Source organism: Triticum urartu, chromosome 1, assembly GCF_003073215.2.
Source record: "Triticum urartu cultivar G1812 chromosome 1, Tu2.1, whole genome shotgun sequence".
NCBI classification, from domain to species: domain Eukaryota; kingdom Viridiplantae; phylum Streptophyta; class Magnoliopsida; order Poales; family Poaceae; genus Triticum; species Triticum urartu.
Window position 1 is genome coordinate 66,454,864 of NC_053022.1, and position 16,134 is coordinate 66,470,997.

A 16,134-nucleotide genomic window follows, 5' to 3' on the forward strand; every position below is an offset into this window, starting at 1 on the left:
TTGGTGCACAACCACAGGGCTAGTGTGTTCACCCGTTTCCCTTATTAGCTGATATATTTCTTCTAACTGAAAAGCAAAGGGATTACCTGGCCTAGATAGCTAGTGCGCATGCACCACTTAATTATCTTATTATCGACCTTGCTGTATATAACGGCTATTTCTACATAGAATCTTCATGTGGCCAGCCACATATGAAGCTGCGGTTATGGACCATTCTTATCCATGCACACGCATCATTTTTTCTTCATGGCTACAATAATTTAGTTCACTAGACACCTTGCCGTCAAATAAAACTAAAAAAGTTCACTAAAGTTAGTTAGCCACTCGTAGTGATGGTGAAACGATCCCTTGCATATCGCGCGATCTGATCTTCTTGGCGAATGATGATGAATATCAATAGAATCTTGGAAGAGACTTTTCGCGTTGATTGGAGGGGCATATATAAATGGAGAAGCCTTTTTCTTTTCTCCCTTTTGGCGTTGTTTCTTGGGAAGCTTTTTTAGCTTGCTTTGCCGGTTCTTCCTGTCGGTGCACAAGTACGCATGCAAGCGCACGAAAGATGCATTTAGAGGGCATTATAATACTGGCATGCACCTCTCTTTGTCGTTGGCACCCCTCTCCTGTCATTAGTGTCGTCTCGTACGTAGTTTTTGCTCTTTAATTAGGACCTGGATTCGTACTAAAATTACAAGCATGACTAATCCGCAGTGACTAATGTTAGGAATATTTATCACATTACATCCAAAATGTTTGTCCTTTCATAATTATGTTGAAGACCGGGCCATACAAATTCTACTTTTTTAATAAACACCAATTATAATGTAGACGTGTGGATCCGTTCGAATCGCCTACGGAGATCCCCCCCCCCCCCCCCCCCGGCTCCCGCGTCGTCCCCCTTGGGCGACTCGGGGACGACTAGGGTTTCCCCCGGCGCCGCCATCCCCTCCAACCCCCCTCCCCTTGCCGCCACCAGAGGTACGCCAGCCTAGGAGGCTGCCGATGAAGGTGGCGGCGAGGCTCCCCGTCGCTTCGTCCCTTGGCAAAGGACCCTGGATGCCGGGGCGGCGGCCCTGGACGGCGAGGCGACGCCACCTTCACGGCAGGTGGCGGGCGCAGGATGCGGCGGACGGCCTCCTCGGCAGCTTGGGCAGCAAGGAGTCGGCAGGAGATGGTCGTGGCGTGGGCTTCTTCCACTTCAGATCTGAAGGTCGTGCTTCTCTCCTCCTCTGCTCCACTTCCCCCCTCTAGCGGTGTCCGATCTGTGGCTTTGGCTATCAGATCCGATGCTAGCGGGGTGATGGTGGTATAGGACGGCGTTTGGGATAATCCCTTGGCTGGTTCTCCGGCCACAGTGGCGACGGCGTGTGCGCGCGTGGTTTTTCTTCTTGGAGGCGCCGCTGAGGACCTGTTTCTTTCCACCCCCGTCCCAGATCCCGGGTGAAAGCCCAAACCCGTCTCGGGTTGGGCGGCGGCGGTGCCCTGCTCGTCGTTCTCTCCTTGGAGACGCCACCTGGGGTTCTCTGGTTCTTCGGGAGAGTGGTTGTGAGTTTGGAGAGCGCTCGTCGGCGGCGAGCCCAAGGGGTGATTTTTTTTGTGTAGGGTGTGTGTTCCTGCAGGTGTATGCCTTGACAGAGTGATGCTCTGCGGCGGCAAGGTCATGGTGTGTCATGGTGGCTCTACTCCTGAGCCGGGTTGGAGGGGGATAGGGTTCCTCTTCCCGTTGACAGCTCCACGACGCGCACTGCAGAAGCCTCTTCCCTTGTGTGGACACTGGAGCGGCACCTGGTGCTCTGCAGTGCTTCTTCGACGATCCTCCCGGCAGCTTTCCTTCTGTTTCTCGGTGTCCAAGGAAGGTGGCAGTGTAGCGGATGTGGTGTGTCTTCGGTGTGGCGAGGACCGATAGTTTTCTTGCTCTGGTGTGTCGGCCGGCGCCTGCTCTAGCTCTCGGGTGAGCTCCCAACGATCCGATGGTGCGGCGCCTTCGAGCCTAGGCGAGAGGATAGGGTTCCTCTTCGGCGTTGAAAGACAGGTGCTCGTTTTGTCCGATGCTTCATGGTCAGGCGACCCTCGGTGCCTCCATGCTACTGACTGCTCCTTGATGCTTCTTTGTTTTCCTGTCTTTGGTCCCGGGTGCAGCGGACTTCGACATTACTTGCAGGACTTTCTCGTGTATTTTCTTGGTGTGCAGTAGTGTGCGTTGTGTTGTAAGCTGCTCAGTCAGCTCCCATGTATCTTTCGGTCGCTCATGCTTGGTGGCCTTGTGTAATCCTGGCCGGTTGATGGCTTTGTTAATTCAAAGCCGGGCTCTTCTTGAGCCTTCGTTCCAAAAAAATAATGTAGACGCGTGCACTCATACAATGTCTACCGAAGACCAGGTCGGAGTTATGAAGTTTCAAGATTGATGACGTTATTGTAGACGCCTCATTGTCGACGGGAACGTTGCCTCCCCAGTAAAACAATTACTGGTATCCAACATAATAAATTGGTATGCCTAGATTTATCACGAGATATACCATCATAATGTATAATTGTTTACGTGCAAGTGTATATCTTGTTTTAATGTTTCGTTTTTGGTTTGTGCTTTAATGCTTGGTTGTTCATATTAACAATAAAGCACTCCTTCCGTTCACAAATATAATATGTTCTAACTTTATTTCTAAATCAGATGTATATTAGTGTGTTTGTTCATATATTTTAGTCCGTATATAGTTCATACTGAAATATCCAAAACATTTTAAATTTTGAATGGAGGGACTAGAATACTTCCTACAATTTTCATTCATATAAGTTGCAGAACCACAATCATAAAAAATACTTGTATATAATAAACAACTGACATCAGGTTTGTGTAACTATAACGTATACCTGACCACAATTTTCCACGGTTGAACCGCTGACGCATATGATGCCCAGACACTGTAAAATGGGCAGTTGTGACTGTTTTTCACTGGACCGACAGTAGTGGCCAGCGCTATCGTCGTCGGCCGCCCCGCCAGGACAACAAGCCAAGAAGATAGTATATGGTTCCATACCCAAATCTAATCATCGACTATATATATGCGCCGGCGCGTTGATCAAATTGATCGTGTGATATGATATGGTTTTATAACGTCAACTCACCAACCCAGTTTGCTGCCGGTGATTGACTCCATCATGCATCGATGTTTCTTCTCACACTCTTTTTCCACGATGTTGCTTACATATCAATGTTGATCCTCTCTATGACTTTTCTGGGGGGTCCTCTCTATGACTTTATTAGAAACAGGGGAGGGGGTGGCATTTTCTTTTTTAGAAAACACACGGCTTTATTCAATCAAAACAATAGTTACGTGCTTTATGATGAGGGATACAATTTCGTTCAAAGACTCCTCAGACCAATCAAAATTCAAAGAAATCCAGCCAACCTAGTAACCTTATGAGCAACCTTATTAGCTTCTCTAGTACAATAATCGAAACTAGAGATAGGAAAATCACAAGCCATATACTAACAATCATCAAAAACTACCGCCGCTGCTCCAACTGATCGTCCTCCATTTTTCAGAGTTAATAACGAGTCTGTTGCACCCCCATGCTTTGCGCGAGGGACGGACCGAATCTGAGCTCCAAAGCTTCCACTGTCAGAACTTCCACACACCAATTTAGTCTCCAATTTCCCCATGCAATGAATTTCCTTTATCATCCCTCAGGACCGGCCCAGCCGTAGCCTTAAGAAAGTCACTATCAGAGGGTTCATCAACATTAAGATTCACAAAACCCACAGGTGGGCGAATCCAACAGCCCCCCCCCCCCCCCCCTTTTAATAGAAACATTTGGAGATGGAGCAAAAACATAATTAGTTGTTAGAGCAAGAATGCCAATAGAAATCCATGTAGCATCTTGAATCTTCTCTTTATGCACAAGCTTACACCTTTCCCACCACAAATACCAAGCAGTAGTGATGATCATCTCACATGTATCCTGAAGGCCCATGATAGATAAGTCTTGATTTGGCAACTGTAATAAGAATTCCAGAAGTAACCCCACCAGCATGATCAACTTCACACAATCTATCAATAATTCTGTCCAATCCCACCCTTCTTCTAACCTCCTTTTACTTCTGGCATTGAAACATCATATGTTTCGTATCTTCTAGACTAGCGGAACAAGATGTGCAAAGGGGCGCAACTTCCAAATTTCTTATGGGAGGGGTTGGGAATTGCCTCACCTTCAAAGCTCAAAGGCGTTTCGTGGTGCATGCGTGTGTTCTGAGTTAAGTGTGGGTTCACTTGTCGGAGTCTCTCTCTATGGGGAAGGGTATGACCCTAGGCATAAGTGTGCTCATAAGGTGCCGGTGCAGCTCAATGCTATGAAAACGAATGATTCAAACGTTCAGCTGGACAATGTGAGGAGTTAGAGCTTCATGATACAACCACATTCGCTAAACAAAGTGGCCAAGGCCCCTCCATCCAGAGGAACTGCTGAATTGCCAAGAGATCATTCGTTATTGGATTACTGGTGAACACACGGTCTTTGCTTCAAATGTGGTGAAAGGAATGCACTGTGCATCAGTGTGTTCCTAAGGTGTCGCACAACTAAATTTCTTGAATATGGAGGAGTCAAATGTTCAGCTGACCGATGAGGTATTGGAGGAGTTTAAGCTTCATGGTACAACCATGATCACTAAACACAGTGGCACTAAAGATAAACCTACCATTTACATCAGAGCACTTGTCAGGAATCAAGCCATGCATGTCCTCATTGACTCTGAGTACCGTCACGATTATATGGGTATAGTACGTTTAACACAACATGCCAGTACACTTGGCCAAGTTCATATCGTCAATTGCCAAGTGCTCCATGGTATGCAACATGTACAAAACTTAACTTTGTGGTACCAAGGCAACACATTTGCCAATTATATGCACAGTCTTGCTAGAAAACTACAACACAATTTTGGGGTAGGATTGTCCTCATGCGCATAGTGCCATGCCATCTGACAGGGATCGTCCCTTGATCACTAAAAATTTCATAGGGGGCTTGGCAGGACATTAGTGTTAACTCCATCCAAGGGCTCCCCCTATGGACCATTTTTCAAGTTATCCATACTTCATGCCTATACATAATCCATTGAAGGCGCACAAAATTGCGAAGATCTTCCTTAACAATATTGTGAAGCTTCATGTCATGCCATTCACGATCATCTTAAATTGCAATAAGAACCACATGAGGGCGGATTTTCTCGCCATCTTTGACACAGAGATGCTCTTCCCTCCCTCCCTCCTCGCTCGCTCTCTCTCTCTCTCTCTCTCTCCTGCCTTGGTCATCGAGGTCAGTCGATTGCAGGATTCGTTTAGTCTGCAACCGTAAAATTCCTAGTGGAGGGTTTTCAAGGCCCTTGTAAGTCCTCATATTGGTTGGCCGGTATTGACGAGAAATTATGATAAGACATCTTAAACCTTACACTAGACCTACCTTGCTTCAAGGTGATGGGCAAGAGAGAAGGTTGTATGGAGGCTTCGTTTGTCGTTAAGATGGAGGAAAAGGTGCTTGGAGTTCTTGGCCCGACAGATTAATTTGATGGCAGCAGAAGTTACGCGTCTCTAGGTTACAAAGGCGGTGGTGACACACGAGGATGATTCACTTCTAGAAGCGGTGATGGCAACAGGGAAGGGGTTCCTCATTCACCTTCTTTACGGATTGTGTGAATGGGTGACTCACCACAACGCAAATCGACAAGTTACACGGATGGCGATGCTCTGGTGGTTCAAGATGCTGGTGGTGGTAAGCGATGATGGAGGTAGACACACACGATCTCTCAAAACCGACTAGTGGTGGCTATGGTGATAGTGTTGGCGATGGATATGGCGGTAGTAGACCTCCTCGATACACATACGAACACAATGGAAGTGGACGTACGCCTCTGACTAAGATGTCCTTCCCATATTTGAAGGTTTATGAACCGCACACCTAGCACGGCAAATGCATGGATTACTTTGGTATGTTCAGTATCTCTACAACATCATGGATAAACACGTGACCATGATGATGGACAACGACATGACATTTTGGTTGCAACTCTAACAGGTCAAGCATAATTGATAGAAGGGCATCTCTAATGGACATAATCAAAGCCAAGTTTACCACATGAGTAGTACAAGTTGTAGTTTGAAGTCCTAATGTATCAAGCTTATATGTACAATCCCCACTACGACGAATCTCTACTCTTTCTAGCAATTTGTCAAGGACATAAAGAACAAGTTGCGTAGACTTGTGGAGTCCCAAATTCCAAAGACTGGCAATCATTAGGATGTGCTCGGTTGGACATATGAATCATTGACTTCCGCAAGGTGGTCAAGGCTTCACTCGACGACACCAATGGACTCTGGTAAGATCAGCAACTCCAGAATTATCGATGAATTCACGATCTTTGTTTCAACTATGGGGAAGGGTATGACCCTATGCATAAGTGTGCTCGTAAGGTGCCGGTGCAGCTCAATGCTATGAAAACGAATGATTCAAAAGTTCAGCTGGCCAATGAGAGGAGTTAGAGCTTCATGATACAACCGCATTCGCTAAACAAAGTGGTCAAGGCCCCTCCATCCAGCGGTGGTGAACTGCTAAGAGATCATTAGTTCTTGGATTATTGGTGAACACACGGTCTTTGCTTCAAATGTGGGGAAATGAATGACCTATGCATCAGTGTGTTCCTAAGGTGTCGCACAACTAAATTTCTTGAATACGGAGGAGTCAAATATCCAGCTGACCGATGAGGTATTGGAGGAGTTTAAGCTTCATGGTACAACCATGATCACTAAACACAGTGGCACTAAAGATAAACATACCATTTACATCAGAGCACTTGTCGAGAATCAAGCCATGCATGTCCTCATTGACTCTGAGTACCACCACGATTATATGTGCATAGTACGTTCAACACAACATGCCAATACACTTGGCCAAGTTCCTATCGTCAATTGCCAAGTGCTCCCGGGTATGCAACATGTAGAAAATTTAACTTTGTGGTACCAAGACAACACATTTGCCAATTATATGCACAGTCTTGCTAGGAAACTACAACACAATTTTGGGCAAGGATTGTCCTCATGCGCATAGCGCCATGCCATCTGACTGTGATCCTCCCTTGATCACTACAAATTTCATAGGGGGCTTGGCAGGACATCAGTGTTAACTCCATCCAAGGGCTTCCCCTTGTGGATCATTTTTCAAGTTATCCATACTTCGTGCCTATACATAATCCATTCAAAGCGCACAAAATTGCCAATGTCTTCCTTTACAATGTTGTTAAGCTTCATGTCATGCCATTCACGATCATCTTAAATCGCCATAAGAACCACATGAGGGCGGATTTTCTCGTCATCTTTGACACAAAGATGCTCTTCTCTGTGGCATACCATCCATTCACGGGTGGCCAAATGGAGCACGGCAAATTCTTGGAGATGTATCTGATGTGTCATGCATGACCCATGTCCAAGAAGTGGTGAGCCTGGCTTTCACTCCTTGAGTTATGGCACAATTTAAAATACCACACCTGTCTTTATTGTTCGACATTCAAAGCTTTATATGGTTGCGCAATCTCAATTTTTGCATGACGCCTTTTGTCTATGTTGGCACTAGCTCCATTGTAGCAATGCAGAATTGGACGAAGCTACAGGCAAATAAGAATTCAAACTGGCAAACAATTTCAAGTACTATTGAAATTGAAATACCATCTAGTATTGGTATTTCAAGATTATCTAGTCGCTATGTGGTATGTCTTCTCATGAGAAATTCAAATTCTATATTGTCCATTAATTATCTCGTGTTGGATCGTTATTTTGCCTCTTGTTTATCTTTAATTGGTATCACATTATGGGGGAGTAATATGCTATGTGTATATTACTAGCCTAGAAAATGTGTACATTTGAGATATTGTCACCTAGAATTGATATTGTAAATTATCTTGTTCCTAGGTGGCATGTTAGCTCTACAAGTTGCAATTTGCTTTTTGTTTGGTGTGAAGATGATGTCGGATATCCTTGTTATCTACCACCGGGAATTATTTCCAAATACTTATTGTCTTTTGACAATTGGTACTCACTTATGTGTGGTAGAAATTATTGATCATCTTTACATTAGCCTTTGCTTTAATTTGCTTTATCTCTTGCCTAGGATTGTGTCAACTCCCATTGTATTCCATACCACTTGTGGATGTTGTTAATTTCTTGACCTTGTCTAGTGTTTTCTAGATATAGTGAAAGTGGTGATCCCACCTCGTGCATTTTGTATTCAAATGCAAATTCTCTATAATGCACTAGTCTTGGAGGAGCTATCCTATTCTCTATAAAACACTCATCTTGTGATCCTTATCAAGTGTGTGTTTGTGGAAGGCAAGCCGTTTCTTTTTGGTGCTTTGTGCCATCATGAAACTTTGTAGAGGGCTTGGTTTGTTTGGAACCATTCTCTCTTTTGAGAGTTTGACATCTTTCTTTGTGAGTGTATCAATGGATATCTCATTTCTTGATGTATCTTTTATGGATATCCTTCAAGTGATGATTTATTCATTTGGTATCTTTTCTTCGCTTGGTATTTCTTTGTCTTTTGGTCTCGGTTCTTGAAATTCTTGAGCATGCATATTTACTTCTTGTAGTTTCTTTGGCATGTTTTCTTTCTTTGACCCAATATATAGGGGGAACTCCACCAAGTCTCAAATTGGATGAGATGTGCATGAAATTCATTTTTATATCTATATGCACATATTTATGTGGAGTTTGTCCTATGTGTTGTTGGTTCTCTAACTCTTTGGTCCCAATGAGTTTGGGTACCATTTTGTTTGTGTTGTTATTCTAGGAACAAGTGGAGATGCATTGGATGCTCGGCTCACTCACAAGGAAGGTGTTGTCATCATGTGCTTATTGGAGTCAAGCTAGGATGATCAATGAACTACTTTGTACCTTCAATTGGTATCTACTACATCCTTCCAATGTTATCTCGGTAACAAGTATCTTCATATACTTCATGCACACATTTCTTGCATCAACCTTGTGTAGGTTGTATCATGGCATGTTATCCATTCTTTCTTGTGATACTTGTTTTCTTTCTTAAAGCATCCCAACAATGATGTCTTGTTGCTAGTTGTGATGTCTTTGATGTTCGTGTGGTTGGAATTCATTTATATACAATAAGACCATATCTAGCCATGTGCTATGCTCTTAAGCAAATATCTTATTGGTATATGTATGACTTCCTTTTGGATATCTTGTTCCTTCGTGTTGTAACTATTTCGGGTGTACATCCTTCTTTGTAGATATATATGTCATCATGATTTCGTCTACCTAGAATCTTATACACTTGAGAGAAGTTGCATATCTAGATGATATCCTTTCTTTCACATCCACCTTGTCTTTCTTATGTTATTTATTTGGTGGCTCCGTGAAAGCTTTTGCCTTGAGTGTGTGTCTTCTATCGTTGCATCTTGATGCGCTCTTGTATGGTGAAGATTATTTTCCTCATGCTTATCTTTACGAGGTTTTTGCCATCTTAATTGGCATCCCTCGTCTTGATGTGCCTTCCATCTTCTATCTTCACCGCGGGTTGTCACAAGCATAGGTTCTCTATATGCTTATTAGTAAGCTTGTGAACCCATTTGCTAGTTGTGTGTGGGAATGAAAGGCCTTGCATTGTGTGCCTCATTCTTTGAAGACTTTATTGATGCTTAATGCTCTTCTGTACATTAGTCTTCTCAAGTGCATTGCCTTGACTCACACACATCTTTTGGTTGAGCCCACTCTTAAGTCGCCTCTCTTACTTGTCGCTCAACCATGTGTTTGTTGCAAGTACTAGGCTTAGTTTCCTATATGCTCTCTTGCACTTGTTGTAAGTTTCTATTGATTTTGGGGGAGCTATGATCCTATTTTGTGCACTTTGTATCCAAATACAAAAATTCTTGATGTGCACAAATCATGGGGAGCTTCTCTAGTTTCTTTAGAACACTGCTACGCTCTTATCATAATATCCTTTATTCATGTGGCTCGTAGGATCATTGGCCTAGTTGGTTCAATTGGTATCTTTTTATAGCTTGCTTCAATTGTTATCTTTTGATTGCTTGATTGCTTGTTTCTCTCTTTGTTATGTCTTTGTGGCATATCTTCCTTTTGCAATCTTTGGGCCTCAATATAGTTCGTCTTCCTCCAAGTATTTACCGTTGGATATGTGTATTGCATTCCACTCTCTTGTTGAGAAATACACAATTTATGGAGGAACACAATTTATATTGGCCTTCTAAGCTTTTTGCCCATTTTGGCAATCGATGCCAATGGGGGAGAAGTTTCAGAGAGTTTTGTGGAAAAGTCTTCAGAGTTTTCTCCTTGCTTTGGTTTTGTTCCTAAGCATTTGCATCTCATACGCATGCATTATTGGTTGTTGCATTGATTGGTGATGCATAATTCCTTATATAAACTCTCTTGAGAGTGATTGTCATCAATTACCAAAATGGGGGAGATTGAAAGAACATACGGTGCCCCCATGTTTGGTTTTGATAATTGATGACAATCTCTATGGACTAATGGTTGCCTTGAGTTATATTTGAAGGTTTTGTCCATATGCTTTTCTTGAAGTCCATGTGTTGGTTTCAAGGAGTTTATGGGTTGACCAAGGTGCTATTAAGGAATTATCCAAAGATTGGTCATATGAGTGTTGAGCTTATTGCAAGCATGTCTTGAAGAAGAAGATTGTGTGATCATTCATGTTTACCTTCAAGACATCATCCAAATGAAGAGAGTTGGAAAGATTCAAGGTTGATCAAGACTAAGTCAAGAGTGAATCAAGTTGATCAACTCACAAAGCATAGAAGATGTACCGAGAGGGATCAAGTGATCCCATGGCATGGTAAGCATTGTCCATTGTGCTTTGTGTACTAACCCATGGTCTATGTGAGAGTTCTATGTGGGGTTAGGTACGTGTTCATGGGCTTGCGTCAAGAGGAAGATATCACTCAACCCATGGAGAGGATGACATCAAGTGGTGATCGTCATCAAGATTTCCGTGTGCAAGTTCAAGTGGAGCATCACGAAGAGATCAAGTGCTTGAAGCTTGCCATCCATTGTGGTGTCAATGGACTTGTGAAGATGTGCTGAAGAATGGCTCACCCATAGTGGAGTATGGGGGAGCAAACATCTAGTCTCCATCGACCCAACGCAATCAAGAAAGATGAGGACAAGATTGTCATCATCTAGCTCAAGTGGATCATGTGCAAGGCAAAGGTTTTTCCTTGATCTATTTTACCGGTCTCATGGTGGTAGTTGGGAGACCGGGTTATAGGATCGATAGCCGTACTATCAAGGGGGGCTCTCAAGTGAGTAGCTTGATCATATCGTTCGTCGAGAGCTCAAACCATTGCATCATTGCATCATGTTTCTTGGTTGTTGTTTGGTTCTCTTTGTGAGTCTTAGAGCTTATGGTCATCTTGATGACAAGCTTGAGTTCATCGAAAATGGAGTTTGCATGCGTCTTCTATGATGTTTTCGGTGTTGGAGGTTTTACCGGTCTTATCTGAGGAAGGGTTCTCACCATTTTCTTTTGGGCCTTTTCTCATTTGCTTCTTATTGGTATTTATATCAAGATTGTGTTAGCCCTTGTCGCTAGCTTTCCAACAAATTTGGTTTCGTCGAATTCGGAGTCCGTTTGCAGAAGTTATGGTTGTTTTTGTAAAGGCTGCAGCGGTACTATCGTGGCTAGAGCGGATGTAATTTTTTACTACCGCTCCAGAGCAGCACTACCGCGGCTCCTGAGCGGTAGTACCGCTCCGGACCAAAATCTCGTGTTTTGCTCAGCGGAAGTAGGCACGGAAGTATCTTTTTTTGTACCGCTCGCAAGCAGTAGTACCACTACCATTTGCGGTAGTACCGTGAGGTCGAGCGGTAGTACCGTGAGGACGAGCGGTAGTACCACTCCGGCGGTTCTACTGGCCTTTTGCCTCCTCGCTGTTGTTTTTCAAAGGGGTACTTCCGCCCTAGCGGTAGTACCGCTCCTTGGAGCGGTAGTACCACTCTGTGCGGGCGGTGAGCATAACGGTTGGATTTTTCCCCACCTATAAAGGGGGTCTTCTTCCCCAATGAACCTTATCCTTTGAGCTCGTGTTCTTCCCCCATTGTTGACCTTCGAGCTTTCTAACTCTCAATCCCTCCAATGATTCTTGCTAGTTCTTGAGGGAAAAGAGAGAGGAGATCTAGATCCACGTTTTCACCAATCACTTTCTCCTCTTTGTGAGGGGAACCCCTTGGATCTAGATTTTGGAGTTCTTGGTGTTCTCCTTCTTGTTCTTCCTCTCATTTTCCTCCCTAGCATTAGTTGCTTCGGTGGGATTTGAGAGAGAAGGACTTGGGCACTCCGTGTGCCCTTGCCATTGCATTTGGTGCATCGGTTTGAGTTCTCCACGGTGATACGTGGAAGTGAAGTTTGAGAAGCTTATTACTCTTGGGTGTTTGGGCACCCTAGAGCTTGTTCCTCTTGGGTGCCTTGGCGTCCTAGACGGTTGGTGTTGTTCGGAGCTCAATCATTGTGGTGCAAAGCTCCGAGCAAGCGTCGGGGTCTCCAATTAGGTTGTGGAGATCGCCCCGAGCAATTTGACGGGTATCAGTGAGCGCCCCCAAGGGTTGCCAAAGTGTACGGGTTCGGTGACCGCCCCCAAGGGTTGCCATTTGTACGTGTTCGGTGACCGCCCTCAAGGGTCCCTTAGTGGAATCACGACATCTTCCATTGTGCGAGGGCGTGAGGAGATTACGATGGCCCTAGTGACTTCTTGGGGAGCATTGTGCCTCCACGCCGCTCCAAACGGAGATTAGCATCCGCAAGGGTGTGAACTTCGGGATACATCGTCGTCTCCGCGTGCCTCGGTTATCTCTTACCCGAGCTCTTTACTTATGCACTTTACTTTGTGATAGTCATATTGTTTCTTATCATATATCTTGCTATCACCTAGTAGTTTATCTTGCTTAGCATAAGTTATTGGTGCACATAGGTGAGCCTAGTTATTGTAGGTTTTGTGCTTGACAAATTAACCGCTAGGTTTATTCCGCATTTGTTCAAGCCTAAACCGTAATTATTTTAAAGCGCCTATTCACCCCCCCCTCTAGGCGACATCCACGATCTTTCAGCATGCATATTTTTTGCCACCTACCAAATTTTGGAACATATTTACGCAGTCACTTTTCGAGAGGACATACGAGGCAACAATTTTTATTCACCCTATAATACATGTCTCGCGATTCAAGGAGTTCTGATCTTATTGCAGACTTGTGTCTATTATGAATTGTTGAAGGCGGTACAATTGGACATTCATTGACCTAAACCAGTAGAAATACTAGACACTAGATTGGTCAAGAAAGGAACCAATGTGATCCTTCAAGCTCTCATCAATAGCAGAGTTTGGGCTATCCACGCGGTGGGAGGATGTCAACGTGGTCATATCCAGAATTCCATCCACATTTGCTTGGGGACAAGTACTGATTTAAAATAGAGGGACAAGTAATGTAGCTAAGTAAGGTGTAACACTCACGGTGTATAGGGTACAAGACAGTGGCGGCGCTAGGAGTCACAAGTTGTGATGTGGAAGCAAGAAATTTAGCTTATGAGTACACAAACTATACCTAGAAGTGGTAACACATTGGCTGCAAACTTTAATTCTATGATTTCGCTTGACATCTTAGTCACCATGTAGCATCGCCATTGGTATAAGGGTATCTCCAGCATGGTCCATCGAAACGCCCCTAAATGTCTAGATGCGTTGTCTGGACACATTTTGCCCTCCAGCGCCCTGCATTAAACATCCACGGACTAATCCAGATGTCTAAATTCGCACAAACCTGAGCCATACTTGGGGGAGATTTAGGGGAGTTTCGATAGTTCGCTTGGCCCACTATACCATTTGGCGGGCTTCCATGCCATCTGTCGGCAACAGGCACGCGCTCGCCCGACACATTCTTTGTGCAATGCCTACACATTTGCTCGTGGTCATCGTCCTCAATATACCCATCCTCGCCAAGGTTAACCAGATCATCCACGTCTTCCTTTAGGTAGGTCGCAAGGATACCAACGGTGGCCAGTGATGTGTCAAATGGGCTAAGGTTTGTCGGCCTACCTCCCTCGACGGCCTTGACGTTCAAGATCTTCATCGTGTGGGAATAGCACTTCGTACTCGTTTGCTACTCAAACACACGGACCCCTCTCGCCCGTGGAGCCAATCCACCTCCTTGTCGATTTTGAGGCGATGCGGATCTTCCGTGCCTCTACACCTTGGTCCGCTGGGGATGGAAACACATGTATGTTGTAGTCGGATCATTGTATCGACGGGAGTCCATCGTTGACCCCGCCCCTCCGATTCTCACTATGGTGCCCAAGCGGCGTCATCGCAACAGCATTGTGCGCTAAGGTCTCAAGTATCGGGCTTGGATTCATGACATCCACAACGGTCACGGGCCCACGCGTACGACGCGGCAGCGTGGCGCCTCGGGAGGCCACGAGCGCATATGAACTTCTCGAGCGCTTGGACGCGTGAGCAGGCGCATGAACTCATGCCTCCCCGCGGCTAGTCACCGCGGAGGATCGCCGCATCCAGCGGACTCCTCATCGCCGAGGCGGATGAGCACGCCATGGTGGTGTGGTGCGAGCGCTTCCCGCGGGATGTCGCCGCCGAGAACAAGTTCTGGGCACAGAGGATGGCGGAGCGAGCCGCGGATCAGGCGGACAGGCGTGAGCGGAAGGCATTGGCGGAAGCACGGTGCGAACTAGGACCTGCGTCGACCTGGGACGAGAATGATCCTCGGTGGTTCGACGCGTTTCTATCATCAAACTACACCACCGAGGAGGACGAGAAGTAGTTATCTAGTTTATCATCGACGCGTTTATCTACTATATTTGCATCGTAGTATCGTTTTTATCTAGATTTATTTGTATCGTATGGACTAGCTTGTGGTGTTGGGCTTGAACTATGCTATGAATTTAATCTATGTGTTGTTTCATATTTTCCGTATCTGTTGCTTCAATTTTTTCTAAGCACCAACTGCTCGCGTGCGCCATATTTTGCAGCGCCCGTTGAAGCAAATGCCCTCTTACGCGCTAAAAAACGCTATTTCGACGCTGAATAAATAATTTAGCGCACCGCATAACCGTGCACCTGTTGGAGATGCTCTCGGAAGGGAAGGGATTCTTGTTCAAGATGCGCCACTGCACAAGAGTCCTGCACGCTGGACACATACCGAATTAACGGTACTGCCGCATCATCAGCACTCACCTAATACCACAACAATCCACGCACACATATTCGATGTTGCTCAGATGCCGTACTAACCAAAAGCAACGGATTAACAAAGTTTTACAGGTGTGCTTGTAAGTTTGTCCGTTCTTGACAACACGGGAGGGCCCGCATGCAGACGCTAATCGTGAGCCGTCCGTTCCACGCATCGCTGTCCCTCGACGACAAAAACAAGCGAGTGTGATTAATCTGGTTGGCTAATTATAGCATAATTAAACGTAAATTAAGCTACAGTGACAGTACACATCGGACGACGATGGGCGTACGACTGGAATCTCGGTCGTATTTGACACCATAATATGCACAGTAGCACGAGACGAGAGAGCACATGCAAATGGCGAGCATCAAAGGGAGGAGCGAAAGCAATCGCACGCCTTCTGGAGGCATCTACTGTATGTTTCCACGTACAAATACATGCATGGCTCAATTTCCAAGTTCTAGAACATCAACAGGTTGAACAGTACAATTGCAGGTGCATGCACATTTACTAGATTAAATGCATAGCAATACTCTATATACATACAAATGCAAGCCTGTGAGATACTCAGATACATACCGGTAATACATCTGTGGGCACACCCATCTGCTAAGAGCATTTCTAACTGCTCCCATATATCTCCTTAGTGGAGTAAATTTGGCTTTTTACTCCACTAAGTTTGACCTAGCCGATCCCCTATACGGTTTAGTGGAGTAAATTTTTTACTCCATCCGTAAAAATCTGAGTATATTTACTTCATCGTTACGCGGCTGAGTAAAATCGGTGCCTCTTCTCTCCCCGCATTGCCGCCGGCACGCCCCCCCCTTCCCCGGCACCTTCGATGGCTGGACGTGGTGGCCGCGGGTCCCCG